General features: G+C 43.8%; 1 long non-coding RNA gene across 1 annotated transcript; it reads right to left on the bottom strand.

The window, feature by feature from the left end:
* Window positions 1-2,310: 2,310 nt before the first annotated feature.
* On the bottom strand, window positions 2,311-5,258 carry LOC113353314. The gene is made up of 6 exons (XR_003361204.1): window positions 4,459-5,258; window positions 3,663-3,888; window positions 3,430-3,540; window positions 3,120-3,270; window positions 2,922-3,034; window positions 2,311-2,824 (listed from the first exon to the last, which is right to left on the bottom strand). It is a non-coding gene; the product is annotated as an uncharacterized LOC113353314 (long non-coding RNA).
* Window positions 5,259-16,386: the final 11,128 nt, after the last annotated feature.

Raw genomic sequence — 16,386 nt, 5'->3', positions numbered from 1 at the left:
GTAAGAAAAATCCCATGAAACTATTATATTGTGTCATAATAGGCTAAGGCACATGTTGTGCGGGGTTGTGCTTAAATTTTAACGTGTTGTTCTTGTGGTGACACGCATAGGTTACACCTCCAATGGGCATTAACCAAGGCCTGACTGATTCCTTCTGGGTTGTGCTCGTAGTGACATGGTACAGGTTCCACCTCTAATATGGGCAGAACCAAGGCTTGACTGATTCCTTCTTTGATTGCGGTAACAAGCGCTTGATTTTACTCAATATTTTATATTTTGTATTATGCCCACCCTAATTTTTGTGTTTGTAATTTTTTTCCACGCCTCTAAATTACTATGTATTGTATACAATCGATCTCATTATTAGAAATCTTTTCCCACGCATAATAGTTCTAATAACGAATTTTTTCGTATGTTTTCCTCTAAGACGTACATTACACCCTATTTTTGGAAATGTAAGTTTTTGTTTGTAGTTGGTGGCGTCTGGAATCTTTGGGATGATCACATTAACTTTATTGAAATGGATCGACGAATCAATAGTTGTTAAATTGATTGATTCTCTTGCAACTATTACGGATTCCACTCCTGCAAAACAAAGGTTAAACACAAAAAATATGGATTACGGCTGAGTCACGATCAGGTCGTTCTTTTTAAGACGTTTCGTGGTTCTTCCCTGAGTTTTGTGCAAGCAGTCTTTCTTTGTCACAACGTCCCCAAGATAAAACAGCCGAGAAAAACTCTCGTCGAGCTCTCACGCACACAGTAAGAAATCGATCCCTTTCACTCTATTAATCTTGCTCAGAAAAACTTGGTCTCTTGATTCACAAAAACAATATAGGAAAAACTCTTACCATTCTGTCTCTCAAAACTGGCTTATTATAGCCTTCGCAATTAAGACAAAATTAATGGGAATAAATTTGGTTTTAATGTTCTCCATAAAATCCTGTGTAACAGTCCAAAAACGGTCAAGTAATTTATGCCATAATACAATTGAATCCGTAATTAGAACCCGTGAAAACGGTTTGAAAAAATCTTTTTAAAAACAACAAAAAATACTTTCCAAATTCAAGAGACCTCCCAAGACCCCTCTCCTCGGACTAGTGATATATATATATATATATATATATATATATATATATATATATATATATATATATATATATATATATATATATTATTTATATTTATATATATATATTATTTATATTTATATATATACCCAATCAGCATGGGGAGGGATTTGATCCTGAGACCTCACCCTCAAGGCCCAAAATACTTAACCACTGGGTCAAGCTCAAATTGTTGAAATAAATGTACAAAAGAAATTTTTTAAAACATATATCCCAACATTCCCCTACTTATATTTTTTTTAAATCATTGAGCAAGATCCGTATAGTTATGTGCATAAGCAAAGGTACCATTTGATTTTGAACCTTTACATAGTATTAAATTCTCTGAACTCTGAGACAGAGCGAACACATGTCTTTGAAATCTATGGAGAGAACAGATTACTTAACACACACACAACTATACTAAGAGTAAAGTCTTAAATGCCAACACATTAAAACCCTGTGCTTATCCCAGTTTCAATGAATGTTCTAGAGAACTGCCCATGTTCTCATAGAAAGCGGCCACACTTTCTCATTCACATAGGTGAGTCTATCAAAGGTACTCCTGTAACTTGGTACCCCACTCTATACAGAGCTATAGACTTCATTAAGAGTTAAAAAACTCAACCTTAACCCGCTTCAGAATATCATGCCATTGGAAAGGTGCATGATTTTATCTCCGTATCATTTGTGAATCGTTATTCCCTTTGAACCTACTTCTAGGTGGTTATCCATCACAAAATGACTCAACTTCTAGTGGGCAAAAGTCTACTACACCAAATTCTAGGATTAGTAACAGAAATAAGCCGTCACTAAACGGGTTGTCACGGCTTCTGCCTGTTGCAAAAGTGGGTGTTACATTTTTTTGTAATGGCAATGGACCCGTTAAGAATTTTGGTTGTAACGGTCTTAGTAACAGCTGCGAGCCATTACGAATTGACACGTGTAACATCTGAAAGCCGTTACGAATATTTTAGTAACAACGAGGTCTTAACATGCCAGGGCCGTTACTACGTGTCAAATTAGTAACAAGTCACAGCCGTTTCTACGTTGCAGGTTGAAACAGCTTATAGCCGTTACGAATTTTTTCGTAACAACAAAAAAATTACTGTCGGTCAGCCTTGACCTGGTCAATATTGACCAATTTTGACCAGGTCAAGGCTGACCGGCAGTTCATTTTCTGCCGGAAATAAGTCGGAATTCTAAATTTAATACCCTTGATACACCTTTCAATACATTCATCATCCACACTCAACAATAATTTCTTCAAACTATTCATATCACATTCCTTAAATTCATATGAGATTCACATATAACGAAAGAACTGAAATTTCTCTAAGTACCAATTTTTTTTCTTGCTAATTGTCAAATTTCCAAAGGAATACAGAAACTTACTAACAAATTTCCAAGGGAATACATAAACTTACTAACTTCCTACAAAACTTGAATATATGGAACTTACAAAACTTGAAGCTGCTTTGTTCTCCACTTGTGATGCACATGGGTCATGACAAAGATGAGGCAGTGCACAAAGGTCATAAAATATTTAGCTGAAACCACACTTTGGCCAGCCCGCAGAGTCCATTCCCTTGCCATGCCTAACCCATAATACTAAAAAGCAGTACCACCAGATCTTAAATACAAATTCATGCAGCAAAGCTTTAACTTATGGCTTGGAGAGGTATTCGAGAATATCAAGAATCACCTTCAAGCAACTGCATACAAATATAAGAAAATTACTATTCATTATCAGCAAAACATCAGAAGTGGTATGTACTAAAATGGATCATTAATAACTGTAACAAGCAAAACCTGTAATGAAACTTTGGTTGTAGAACTGTCCGCTCTACTGACACATCCACATGAAACTTGAGAAGCGAATGTGTGATATTTGGGGGTGGGCGGTTGATATTTTCGAGGAGCAGCTGATAAACAGAAAGGGATTTATAACCCACCAAGAAAGTATATAAAACAACGTTTCCAAAGAAAGAGACACAAAAGGGTGAGAACCTGAATGATAAGAACTCCTATGTCATCTTTGGTGTCTTCTATGGTCTGAGGCTCTTCCGAACCTAACTCTAAGCAAGCTGTGTAATCTTCGATCAAACTCTGTGCAGCATTTGACTTTAGCAACAAAGGGACGAGCCCAACCATGCGAGAACTGTCAGCAGTCATAATTAAGAATCAAATTTTATGAAGTATAAGTGAAAGAGCGGCTAAAATATGAACACCAAACCTAGAACCGCCAGTTATTATGTAATTCATAACCTTCTCAAATTGCTCCATCAGTTCATGCAAAAGTTCCATTAGATTCACGTACCTGGGTAAAGAATAGAGCACAGTGGGAAGTTTCAATAGCCTTGTCAGTGTCGACAAACTCCTCGGGTTCTTTTGCGAGATGTATACCACATCCACCACCACCAGCAGTTGCCTAAACGAATCAAACACACAATAATTTTACTGAAATCTTCTTCATGTTAATATGGATAAGATTATTGTACTGAACTGACTTAAGAGGGTTTACAAATTGAAACAGAGTTTTAATGGGTTAACCTTAAGCTCTCTTTCTCCTCTTTGGTTGAAGGCAGAGAACCATTATGTGCATTTGCCCATTATTAGAGTTGTGTGTGAAAATTGTCAAATACAAGTCAAGAGTTTGGTCGAGCAATTTGATAGGGGATGACGTGAAGAGACTGTACCGTTTGTGTTTAGGCCATGGATAATTTAATCAGAGATCATCCAAGAAATGATCAGGCTTTGATTCAATCAATGTGTGTTCCTGCCACACACACACACACACAAGGAGTTAGCATTTTTCATTTTTGTTCATGTCATACTAAGTTGCTGACTTAAATGTGATTTGTCTCTGTGGTCAGACTAAACCAGGGAGAAGAACATAAGAGCAGCAGTACAGAACTTAGAGATCACCCACCCTATGATCCTAGTTTTAAGTCCCTGCAAGCTAACTGTTGGAGGCAAATGAGACCATCATTCTCACAATTCAAGAGATATTCACAACCAAAAACAAGAAGATATATCAATTTCCTCTCTTAAGCATTTTCACAAACACACAAAGGACACTCAAAGAAAGGTGTGCCAAAATAAGTAGTTTCACTTTCCATCACAAATATACATGTGTTTATGTTTAACATCCACATGAATCTATATACTGAAGAAAATTCACTTGCCTAAATCCTAACCCATCCATACTTAAAAGATAAAACCCTAGAAATATACATACCCTATGCAGAAAATAAGGGTAACACAAGATACAGAAATAAACCAACTGAAATCAAGATAAAAACAAGCAGATCAGAAACAGTATGTTACAAGTGAAAGAATCTTACACCTTGAATCCTCTTTCCTGCACAGCAACTACCAACACTGACTCATCCTGCAGCACTATTGGCTCTATCTTCTATTCCATTGCAGCTACCACATAACAACCATTTTTCCAGCAAGAAATCTGCACACATACTCAATCCAGCTACATACCAACATCACTTCATCTTCATACTCAAACCCTTTCATCTAAAATCAACAGCTACCCTTTCACTACACCATTCAATCACTATCTTATCTTGATCTCAGACCACACAGATTCACCACCAACCCTGTATTGTCCTCATCATGTTTTCCATAGAGAGATCAACAGAAAAACTACCATCTCTTCACCTTGAAATCCAGTCTCAAAACATCGATTCACATCTCAGACCACCAAACCCAGTCTTTGATTTCTTCTTATCTATCACTAAATCGAACCTTAAATCAATTTCAGAACCCTGACTTCGTATCTCTGATTCACCATAGCCTTTATAACCCGAGTTAATACATATCCACCATCTTCTCCTTCGATTTTGTACAAAATCAATACTAACACCAGAAACCCTAATTTTATTTCTTACTGATTCGTCGTTCTTCAATTAATAAGAACCCTAACCAAAATCAAATTCACAACCTCAGTAATTCCTTTCCTGTACCATTTACTTTTCCAGATTTCTTCTTAATTGATATGAACAATTTCTCAGTTCATGCTTTTGAGAAGAAAAAAAACGGAGAACAGCCAAAAAAAGAAGAAGTTGAGAAGAACCCTATTTCTTCTAAGAGATCGATAGAGAGGAAGAGAAACCATGAAAAAAAGAGAGGAAGAGGGACAATGTGACAGAGAGAAAGAGATAAGACATAGTAATGTGGAGTAGGTATAAAATCTAGGGTTTTTTGGTTGAAATGCATCTCGAGAATAGAATGAAGGGTCGAGATATTAGTTTAAGCATAAACGGTGTAGATGAAAGGTAAGAAAGTGTGCATGTGAATGGCACACGCACATAATCCAGGTGTTACGACCATGTGTGACCAAGCGTGTGACTGGCACGCCTATAAAAAATTTCGTAACGGCTAAGACTTGTTACGATTTTTTTTAAAATCTTTAACGGCAAAAGCATGTTACAATTTTTTTGTAACGGCTGTTTGTAACGGGAATTTTGTAACGGCCAGAAAGCCGTTACGAATCTGGGAATTTGGTGTAGTGGTCCCATGCCTTTAGAGGTACATAATACCTTTTCCCTAGCTAATCGTTTCGTCAAAGAATCAGATAAGTTCTCTTCTGACCTAACATGATCCACACGTACAACACTAGTTGTGAGAAACTCTCTAACTGTGGTGTGCTTTTTTGTACCCTTATTATTCTACACCAAAATTGGGCTAACTTAGGCCTAAAAGGTTCCTCATAATAAGCTATGTAAAGTTGATTGTACCAAATATGCTTCTCTTATAACCCAAATATGGTTAACTAGTCCTCACAAATGCACCATACATAGAGGCCCATTCACGTGGGTCCTTGTCAAGCAAAGTGGAGAGTCCAAATCGCCATTTCCACATCAGCTCGCCACATCAGCAACGGGCGCCACGTCAGTAGGATGGACGAACCAGGATGTGCTACGTCAGCAAGGCGTCATGTCAGCAAGATGGACACGTTAGCAAGGTGCCATGTCAAAAAGATGGACACGTCAACAGTGTGCCACATCAACAGGATGTACGAACCAGGATGTGCCACGTCAGCAGGATTGACGAACCATGATGTGTCACGTCAGCAAGGCGCCACATCAGCAGTGTGCCACGTCAGCAGGATGGACGAACCAGGATGTGCCACGTCAGCAATAAGCCACATCATCAAGATGGACGAGCCATGATGTGCCACGCCAGCGTCGGTTGACCAACCAGAGACCGACACGTCATCAGCAAAGCACGGTCAGCAGCTGCTAGGCGATGACGTCAGCAGATGCCGATTCTGTTAGAATATTCCGCTGTCGTCAGAAGATTCCATTAAGGTTAAGCATATTCCATTATTCCTAACGCCGTTAGTTGACGCCGTCAATTGCATCAGCATTGCATCACCCGTCAACGTCAGCATGACATCATCAACGGAATCTTCGTCTTCAATGGCACCGATGCAGTAGCAGGTCGCCGGCGTCCATGCCCGACGGCTTTTCCTGGCGGCAGCGGTGGTGGTCATCGACGGCAAGTGGTAGGCGGCGGCAGACATCACTTCTTCCGTGTATCACGATGCAGCTTAATATTGTGGTCCTGATCCGGTGTGGCTCGGTGCTACTTAAGACTATAGCCCTGATTCGGTGTAGCGGACACAACTTAATTCATCCCCATGTTGTTTTCCATACGGATACTTTCGCCCCTTCTCTCTTTTAGGCTAGGCATGTACACATAACTTGGTTCAACCCTTTTCACCTTTTGGTTTAGCCAATTCCATAACCCAAGAGGAAGATTCTGGAAGCATGAAGGGCCGGTCAATGTCAGTTACTGCAGGAGGCATGGAAGGGCCAGTTAATGCAGGAGGCATGCAAGGGCCAGTTACCGCAGAAGCATGCAGGGCTAGTAATTGCAATTCATGCCAGCATTTAAAACATAAATTTCTTAACATATAAATGGGCGTTTTACAACCCAAAGAAGGTATGCAATCTTACACATAAAATTATCTATGAAAAATCCTAATCTGACTTTAGCATCGGATGGTTTTTTGCAGGAACCCTTTTCCCTAGCTAATCGTTTCGTCAAAGAATCAGATAAGTTCTCTTCTGACCTAACATGATCCACACGTACAACACTAGTTGTGAGAAACTCTCTAACTGTGGTGTGCTTTTTTGTACCCTTATTATTCTACACCAAAATCGGGCTAACTTAGGCCTAAAAGGTTCCTCATAATAAGCTATGTATAGTTCATTGTACCAAATATGCTTCTCTTATAACCCAAATATGGTTAACTAGTCCTCACAAATGCACCATACATAGAGGCCCATTCACGTGGGTCCTTGTCAAGCAAAGTGGAGAGTCCAAATCGCCATTTCCACATCAGCTCGCCACATCAGCAACGGGCGCCACGTCAGTAGGATGGACGAACCAGGATGTGCTACGTCAGCAAGGCGTCATGTCAGCAAGATGGACACGTTAGCAAGGTGCCATGTCAAAAGATGGACACGTCAACAGTGTGCCACATCAACAGGATGTACGAACCAGGATGTGCCACGTCAGCAGGATTGACGAACCATGATGTGTCACGTCAGCAAGGCGCCACATCAGCAGTGTGCCACGTCAGCAGGATGGACGAACCAGGATGTGCCACGTCAGCAATAAGCCACATCATCAAGATGGACGAGCCATGATGTGCCACGCCAGCGTCGGTTGACCAACCAGAGACCGACACGTCATCAGCAAAGCACGGTCAGCAGCTGCTAGGCGATGACGTCAGCAGATGCCGATTCTGTTAGAATATTCCGCTGTCGTCAGAAGATTCCATTAAGGTTAAGCATATTCCATTATTCCTAACGCCGTTAGTTGACGTCGTCAATTGCATCAGCATTGCATCACCCGTCAACGTCAGCATGACATCATCAACGGAATCTTCGTCTTCAATGGCACCGATGCAGTAGTCGGTCCCGGCGTCCATGCCCGACGGCTTTTCCTGGCGGCAGCGGTGGTGGTCATCGACGGCAAGTGGTAGGCGGCGGCGGCAGACATCACTTCTTCCGTGTATCACGATGCAGCTTAATATTGTGGTCCTGATCCGGTGGCTCGGTGCTACTTAAGACTATAGCCCTGATTCGGTGTAGCGGACACAACTTAATTCATCCCCATGTTGTTTTCCATACGGATACTTTCGCCCCTTCTCTCTTTTAGGCTAGGCATGTACACATAACTTGGTTCAACCCTTTTCACCTTTTGGTTTAGCCAATTCCATAACCCAAGAGGAAGATTCTGGAAGCATGAAGGGCCGGTCAATGTCAGTTACTGCAGGAGGCATGGAAGGGCCAGTTAATGCAGGAGGCATGCAAGGGCCAGTTACCGCAAGGAAGCATGCAGGGCTAGTAATTGCAATTCATGCCAGCATTTAAAACATAAATTTCTTAACATATAAATGGGCGTTTTACAACCCAAAGAAGGTATGCAATCTTACACATAAAATTATCTATGAAAAATCCTAATCTGACTTTAGCATCGGATGGTTTTTTGCAGGAACCCTTTTCCCTAGCTAATCGTTTCGTCAAAGAATCAGATAAGTTCTCTTCTGACCTAACATGATCCACACGTACAACACTAGTTGTGAGAAACTCTCTAACTGTGTTGCTTTTTTGTACCCTATTATTCTACACCAAAATCGGGCTAACTTAGGCCTAAAAGGTTCCTCATAATAAGCTATGTATAGTTCATTGTACCAAATATGCTTCTCTTATAACCCAAATATGGTTAACTAGTCCTCACAAATGCACCATACATAGAGGCCCATTCACGTGGGTCCTTGTCAAGCAAAGTGGAGAGTCCAAATCGCCATTTCCACATCAGCTCGCCACATCAGCAACGGGCGCCACGTCAGTAGGATGGACGAACCAGGATGTGCTACGTCAGCAAGGCGTCATGTCAGCAAGATGGACACGTTAGCAAGGTGCCATGTCAAAAGATGGACACGTCAACAGTGTGCCACATCACAGGATGTACGAACCAGGATGTGCCACGTCAGCAGGATTGACGAACCATGATGTGTCACGTCAGCAAGGCGCCACATCAGCAGTGTGCCACGTCAGCAGGATGGACGAACCAGGATGTGCCACGTCAGCAATAAGCCACATCATCAAGATGGACGAGCCATGATGTGCCACGCCAGCCGGTTGACCAACCAGAGACCGACACGTCATCAGCAAAGCACGGTCAGCAGCAGCTAGGCGATGACGTCAGCAGATGCCGATTCTGTTAGAATATTCCGCTGTCGTCAGAAGATTCCATTAAGGTTAAGCATATTCCATTATTCCTAACGCCGTTAGTTGACGCCGTCAATTGCATCAGCATTGCATCACCCGTCAACGTCAGCATGACATCATCAACGGAATCTCGTCTTCAATGGCACCGATGCAGTAGCAGGTCGCCGGCGTCCATGCCCGACGGCTTTTCCTGGCGGCAGCGGTGGTGGTCATCGACGGCAAGTGGTAGGCGGCGGCAGACATCACTTCTTCCGTTGTATCACGATGCAGCTTAATATTGTGGTCCTGATCCGGTGTGGCTCGGTGCTACTTAGACTATAGCCCTGATTCGGTGTAGCGACACAACTTAATTCATCCCCAGTGTTGTTTCCATACGGATACTTTCGCCCTTCTCTCTTTAGGCTAGGCATGTACACATACTTGGTTTCAAACCCTTTTCACCTTTTGGTTTAGCCAATCCATAACCCAAGAGGAAGATTCTGGAAGCATGAAGGGGCCGGTCAATGTCAGTTACTGCAGGAGGCATGGAAGGGCCAGTTAATGCAGGAGGCATGCAAGGGCCAGTTACCGCAGGAAGCATGCAGGGCTAGTAATTGCAATTCATGCCAGCATTTAAAACATAAATTTCTTAACATAAATGGGCGTTTTACAACCCAAAAAGGTATGCAATCTTACACAAAAATTATCTATGAAAATCCTAATCTGACTTTAGCATCGGATGGTTTTTTTGCAGGAACCCTTTTCCCTAGCTATCGTTTCGTCAAAGAATCAGATAAGTTTCTCTTCTGACCTAACATGATCCACGTACAACACTAGTTTTGAGAAACTCTCTAACTGTGTTGTGCTTTTTGTACCCTTATTTTTCACCCACCAAATCGGGCTAACTTAGGCCTAAAAGGTTCCTCATAATAAGCGATTAAGTTCATTGTACCAAATTGCTTCTCTATAACCCAAATATGGTTAACTAGTTCACAAATGCACCATACATAGAGGCCCATTCACGTGGGTCCTTGTCAAGCAAAGGGGAGTCCAAATCGCCATTTCCACATCAGCTCGCCACATCAGCGGGCGCCACGTCTGTAGGATGCGGAACAGTAGGACGACAGGATGTGGCTACGTCAGCAAGGCGTCATCAGCAAGATGGACACGTTAGCAAAGGTGCCATTCAAAAAGATGGACACGTCAACAGTGTGCCACAATCAACAGGATGTACGAACCAGGATGTGCCACGTCAGCAGGATTGACGAACCATGATGTGTCACGTCAGCAAGGCGCCACATCAGCAGTGTGCCACGTCAGCAGGATGGACGAACCAGGATGTGCCACGTCAGCAATAAGCCACATCATCAAGATGGACGAGCCATGATGTGCCACGCCAGCGTCGGTTGACCAACCAGAGACCGACACGTCATCAGCAAAGCACGGTCAGCAGCTGCTAGGCGATGACGTCAGCAGATGCCGATTCTGTTAGAATATTCCGCTGTCGTCAGAAGATTCCATTAAGGTTAAGCATATTCCATTATTCCTAACGCCGTTAGTTGACGCCGTCAATTGCATCAGCATTGCATCACCCGTCAACGTCAGCATGACATCATCAACGGAATCTTCGTCTTCAATGGCACCGATGCAGTAGCAGGTCGCCGGCGTCCATGCCCGACGGCTTTTCCTGGCGGCAGCGGTGGTGGTCATCGACGGCAAGTGGTAGGCGGCGGCGGCAGACATCACTTCTTCCGTGTATCACGATGCAGCTTAATATTGTGGTCCTGATCCGGTGTGGCTCGGTGCTACTTAAGACTATAGCCCTGATTCGGTGTAGCGGACACAACTTAATTCATCCCCATGTTGTTTTCCATACGGATACTTTCGCCCCTTCTCTCTTTTAGGCTAGGCATGTACACATAACTTGGTTCAACCCTTTTCACCTTTTGGTTTAGCCAATTCCATAACCCAAGAGGAAGATTCTGGAAGCATGAAGGGCCGGTCAATGTCAGTTACTGCAGGAGGCATGGAAGGGCCAGTTAATGCAGGAGGCATGCAAGGGCCAGTTACCGCAGGAAGCATGCAGGGCTAGTAATTGCAATTCATGCCAGCATTTAAAACATAAATTTCTTAACATATAAATGGGCGTTTTACAACCCAAAGAAGGTATGCAATCTTACACATAAAATTATCTATGAAAAATCCTAATCTGACTTTAGCATCGGATGGTTTTTTGCAGGAACCCTTTTCCCTAGCTAATCGTTTCGTCAAAGAATCAGATAAGTTCTCTTCTGACCTAACATGATCCACACGTACAACACTAGTTGTGAGAAACTCTCTAACTGTGTTGTGCTTTTTTGTACCCTTATTATTCTTCACAAAAATCGGGCTAACTTAGGCCTAAAAGGTTCCTCATAATAAGCTATGTATAGTTCATTGTACCAATATGCTTCTCTTATAACCCAAATATGGTTAACTAGTCCTCACAAATGCACCATACATAGAGGCCCATTCACGTGGGTCCTTGTCAAGCAAAGTGGAGAGTCCAAATCGCCATTTCCACATCAGCTCGCCACATCAGCAACGGGCGCCACGTCAGTAGGATGGACGAACCAGGATGTGCTACGTCAGCAAGGCGTCATGTCAGCAAGATGGACACGTTAGCAAGGTGCCATGTCAAAAAGATGGACACGTCAACAGTGTGCCACATCAACAGGATGTACGAACCAGGATGTGCCACGTCAGCAGGATTGACGAACCATGATGTGTCACGTCAGCAAGGCGCCACATCAGCAGTGTGCCACGTCAGCAGGATGGACGAACCAGGATGTGCCACGTCAGCAATAAGCCACATCATCAAGATGGACGAGCCATGATGTGCCACGCCAGCGTCGGTTGACCAACCAGAGACCGACACGTCATCAGCAAAGCACGGTCAGCAGCTGCTAGGCGATGACGTCAGCAGATGCCGATTCTGTTAGAATATTCCGCTGTCGTCAGAAGATTCCATTAAGGTTAAGCATATTCCATTATTCCTAACGCCGTTAGTTGACGCCGTCAATTGCATCAGCATTGCATCACCCGTCAACGTCAGCATGACATCATCAACGGAATCTTCGTCTTCAATGGCACCGATGCAGTAGCAGGTCGCCGGCGTCCATGCCCGACGGCTTTTCCTGGCGGCAGCGGTGGTGGTCATCGACGGCAAGTGGTAGGCGGCGGCGGCAGACATCACTTCTTCCGTGTATCACGATGCAGCTTAATATTGTGGTCCTGATCCGGTGTGGCTCGGTGCTACTTAAGACTATAGCCCTGATTCGGTGTAGCGGACACAACTTAATTCATCCCCATGTTGTTTTCCATACGGATACTTTCGCCCCTTCTCTCTTTTAGGCTAGGCATGTACACATAACTTGGTTCAACCCTTTTCACCTTTTGGTTTAGCCAATTCCATAACCCAAGAGAAGATTCTGGAAGCATGAAGGGCCGGTCAATGTCAGTTACTGCAGGAGGCATGGAAGGGCCAGTTAATGCAGGAGGCATGCAAGGGCCAGTTACCGCAGGAAGCATGCAGGGCTAGTAATTGCAATTCATGCCAGCATTTAAAACATAAATTTCTTAACATATAAATGGGCGTTTTACAACCCAAAGAAGGTATGCAATCTTACACATAAAATTATCTATGAAAAATCCTAATCTGACTTTAGCATCGGATGGTTTTTGCAGGAACCCTTTTCCCTAGCTAATCGTTTCGTCAAAGAATCAGATAAGTTCTCTTCTGACCTAACATGATCCACACGTACAACACTAGTTGTGAGAAACTCTCTAACTGTGTTGTGCTTTTTTGTACCCTTATTATTCTTCACCAAAATCGGGCTAACTTAGGCCTAAAAGGTTCCTCATAATAAGCTATGTATAGTTCATTGTACCAAATATGCTTCTCTTATAACCCAAATATGGTTAACTAGTCCTCACAAATGCACCATACATAGAGGCCCATTCACGTGGGTCCTTGTCAAGCAAAGTGGAGAGTCCAAATCGCCATTTCCACATCAGCTCGCCACATCAGCAACGGGCGCCACGTCAGTAGGATGGACGAACCAGGATGTGCTACGTCAGCAAGGCGTCATGTCAGCAAGATGGACACGTTAGCAAGGTGCCATGTCAAAAGATGGACACGTCAACAGTGTGCCACAATCAGGATGTACGAACCAGGATGTGCCACGTCAGCAGGATTGACGAACCATGATGTGTCACGTCAGCAAGGCGCCACATCAGCAGTGTGCCACGTCAGCAGGATGGACGAACCAGGATGTGCCACGTCAGCAATAAGCCACATCATCAAGATGGACGAGCCATGATGTGCCACGCCAGCGTCGGTTGACCAACCAGAGACCGACACGTCATCAGCAAAGCACGGTCAGCAGCTAGGCGATGACGTCAGCAGATGCCGATTCTGTTAGAATATTCCGCTGTCGTCAGAAGATTCCATTAAGGTTAAGCATATTCCATTATTCCTAACGCCGTTAGTTGACGCCGTCAATTGCATCAGCATTGCATCACCCGTCAACGTCAGCATGACATCATCCAACGGAATCTTCGTCTCAATGGCACCGATGCAGTAGCAGGTCGCCGGCGTCCATGCCCGACGGCTTTTCCTGGCGCGCGGTGGTGGTCATCGACGGCAAGTGGTAGGCGGCGGCGGCAGACATCACTTCTTCCGTGTATCACGATGCAGCTTAATATTGTGGTCCTGATCCGGTGTGGCTCGGTGCTACTTAAGACTATAGCCCTGATTCGGTGTAGCGGACACAACTTAATTCATCCCCATGTTGTTTTCCATACGGATACTTTCGCCCCTTCTCTCTTTTAGGCTAGGCATGTACACATAACTTGGTTCAACCCTTTTCACCTTTTGGTTTAGCCAATTCCATAACCCAAGAGGAAGATTCTGGAAGCATGAAGGGCCGGTCAATGTCAGTTACTGCAGGAGGCATGGAAGGGCCAGTTAATGCAGGAGGCATGCAAGGGCCAGTTACCGCAGGAAGCATGCAGGGCTAGTAATTGCAATTCATGCCAGCATTTAAAACATAAATTTCTTAACTATAAATGGGCGTTTTACAACCCAAAGAAGGTATGCAATCTTACACATAAATTATCTATGAAAAATCCTAATCTGACTTTAGCATCGGATGGTTTTTTGCAGGAACCCTTTTCCCTAGCTAATCGTTTCGTCAAAGAATCAGATAAGTTCTCTTCTGACCTAACATGATCCACACGTACACACTAGTTGTGAGAAACTCTAACTGTGTTGTGCTTTTTTGTACCCTTATTATTCTACACCAAAATCGGGCTAACTTAGGCCTAAAGGTTCCTCATAATAAGCTATGTATAGTTCATTGTACCAAATATGCTTCTCTTATAACCCAATATGGTTAACTAGTCCTCACAAATGCACCATACATAGAGGCCCATTCACGTGGGTCCTTGTCAAGCAAAGTGGAGAGTCCAAATCGCCATTTCCACATCAGCTCGCCACATCAGCAACGGGCGCCACGTCAGTAGGATGGACGAACCAGGATGTGCTACGTCAGCAAGGCGTCATGTCAGCAAGATGGACACGTTAGCAAGGTGCCATGTCAAAAAGATGGACACTCAACAGTGTGCCACATCAACAGGATGTACGAACCAGGATGTGCCACGTCAGCAGGATTGACGAACCATGATGTGTCACGTCAGCAAGGCGCCACATCAGCAGTGTGCCACGTCAGCAGGATGGACGAACCAGGATGTGCCACGTCAGCAATAAGCCACATCATCAAGATGGACGAGCCATGATGTGCCACGCCAGCGTCGGTTGACCAACCAGAGACCGACACGTCATCAGCAAAGCACGGTCAGCAGCTGCTAGGCGATGACGTCAGCAGATGCCGATTCTGTTAGAATATTCCGCTGTCGTCAGAAGATTCCATTAAGGTTAAGCATATTCCATTATTCCTAACGCCGTTAGTTGACGCCGTCAATTGCATCAGCATTGCATCACCCGTCAACGTCAGCATGACATCATCAACGGAATCTTCGTCTTCAATGGCCCGATGCAGTAGCAGGTCGCCGGCGTCCATGCCCGACGGCTTTTCCTGGCGGCAGCGGTGGTGGTCATCGACGGCAAGTGGTAGGCGGCGGCGGCAGACATCACTTCTTCCGTGTATCACGATGCAGCTTAATATTGTGGTCCTGATCCGGTGTGGCTCGGTGCTACTTAAGACTATAGCCCTGATTCGGTGTAGCGGACACAACTTAATTCATCCCCATGTTGTTTTCCATACGGATACTTTCGCCCCTTCTCTCTTTTAGGCTAGGCATGTACACATAACTTGGTTCAACCCTTTTCACCTTTTGGTTTAGCCAATTCCATAACCCAAGAGGAAGATTCTGGAAGCATGAAGGGCCGGTCAATGTCAGTTACTGCAGGAGGCATGGAAGGGCCAGTTAATGCAGGAGGCATGCAAGGGCCAGTTACCGCAGGAAGCATGCAGGGCTAGTAATTGCAATTCATGCCAGCATTTAAAACATAAATTAACAATAAATGGGCGTTTTACAACCCAAAGAAGGTATGCAATCTTACACATAAAATTATCTATGAAAAATCCTAATCTGACTTTAGCATCGGATGGTTTTTTGCAGGAACCCTTTTCCCTAGCTAATCGTTTCGTCAAAGAATCAGATAAGTTCTCTTCTGACCTAACATGATCCACACGTACAACACTAGTTGTGAGAAACTCTCTAACTGTGTTGTGCTTTTTTGTACCCTTATTATTCTTCACCAAAATCGGGCTAACTTAGGCCTAAAAGGTTCCTCATAATAAGCTATGTATAGTTCATTGTACCAAATATGCTTCTCTTATAACCCAAATATGGTTAACTAGTCCTCACAAATGCACCATACATAGAGGCCCATTCACGTGGGTCCTTGTCAAGCAAAGTGGAGAGTCCAAATCGCCATTTCCACATCAGCTCGCCACATCAGCAACGGG

The sequence above is a fragment of the Papaver somniferum genome, chromosome 2, assembly GCF_003573695.1.
Source record: "Papaver somniferum cultivar HN1 chromosome 2, ASM357369v1, whole genome shotgun sequence".
Taxonomy (NCBI): domain Eukaryota; kingdom Viridiplantae; phylum Streptophyta; class Magnoliopsida; order Ranunculales; family Papaveraceae; genus Papaver; species Papaver somniferum.
The sequence above is the reverse complement of the archived record's forward strand: the minus strand, read 5'-3'. Positions and strand labels throughout refer to the sequence as shown.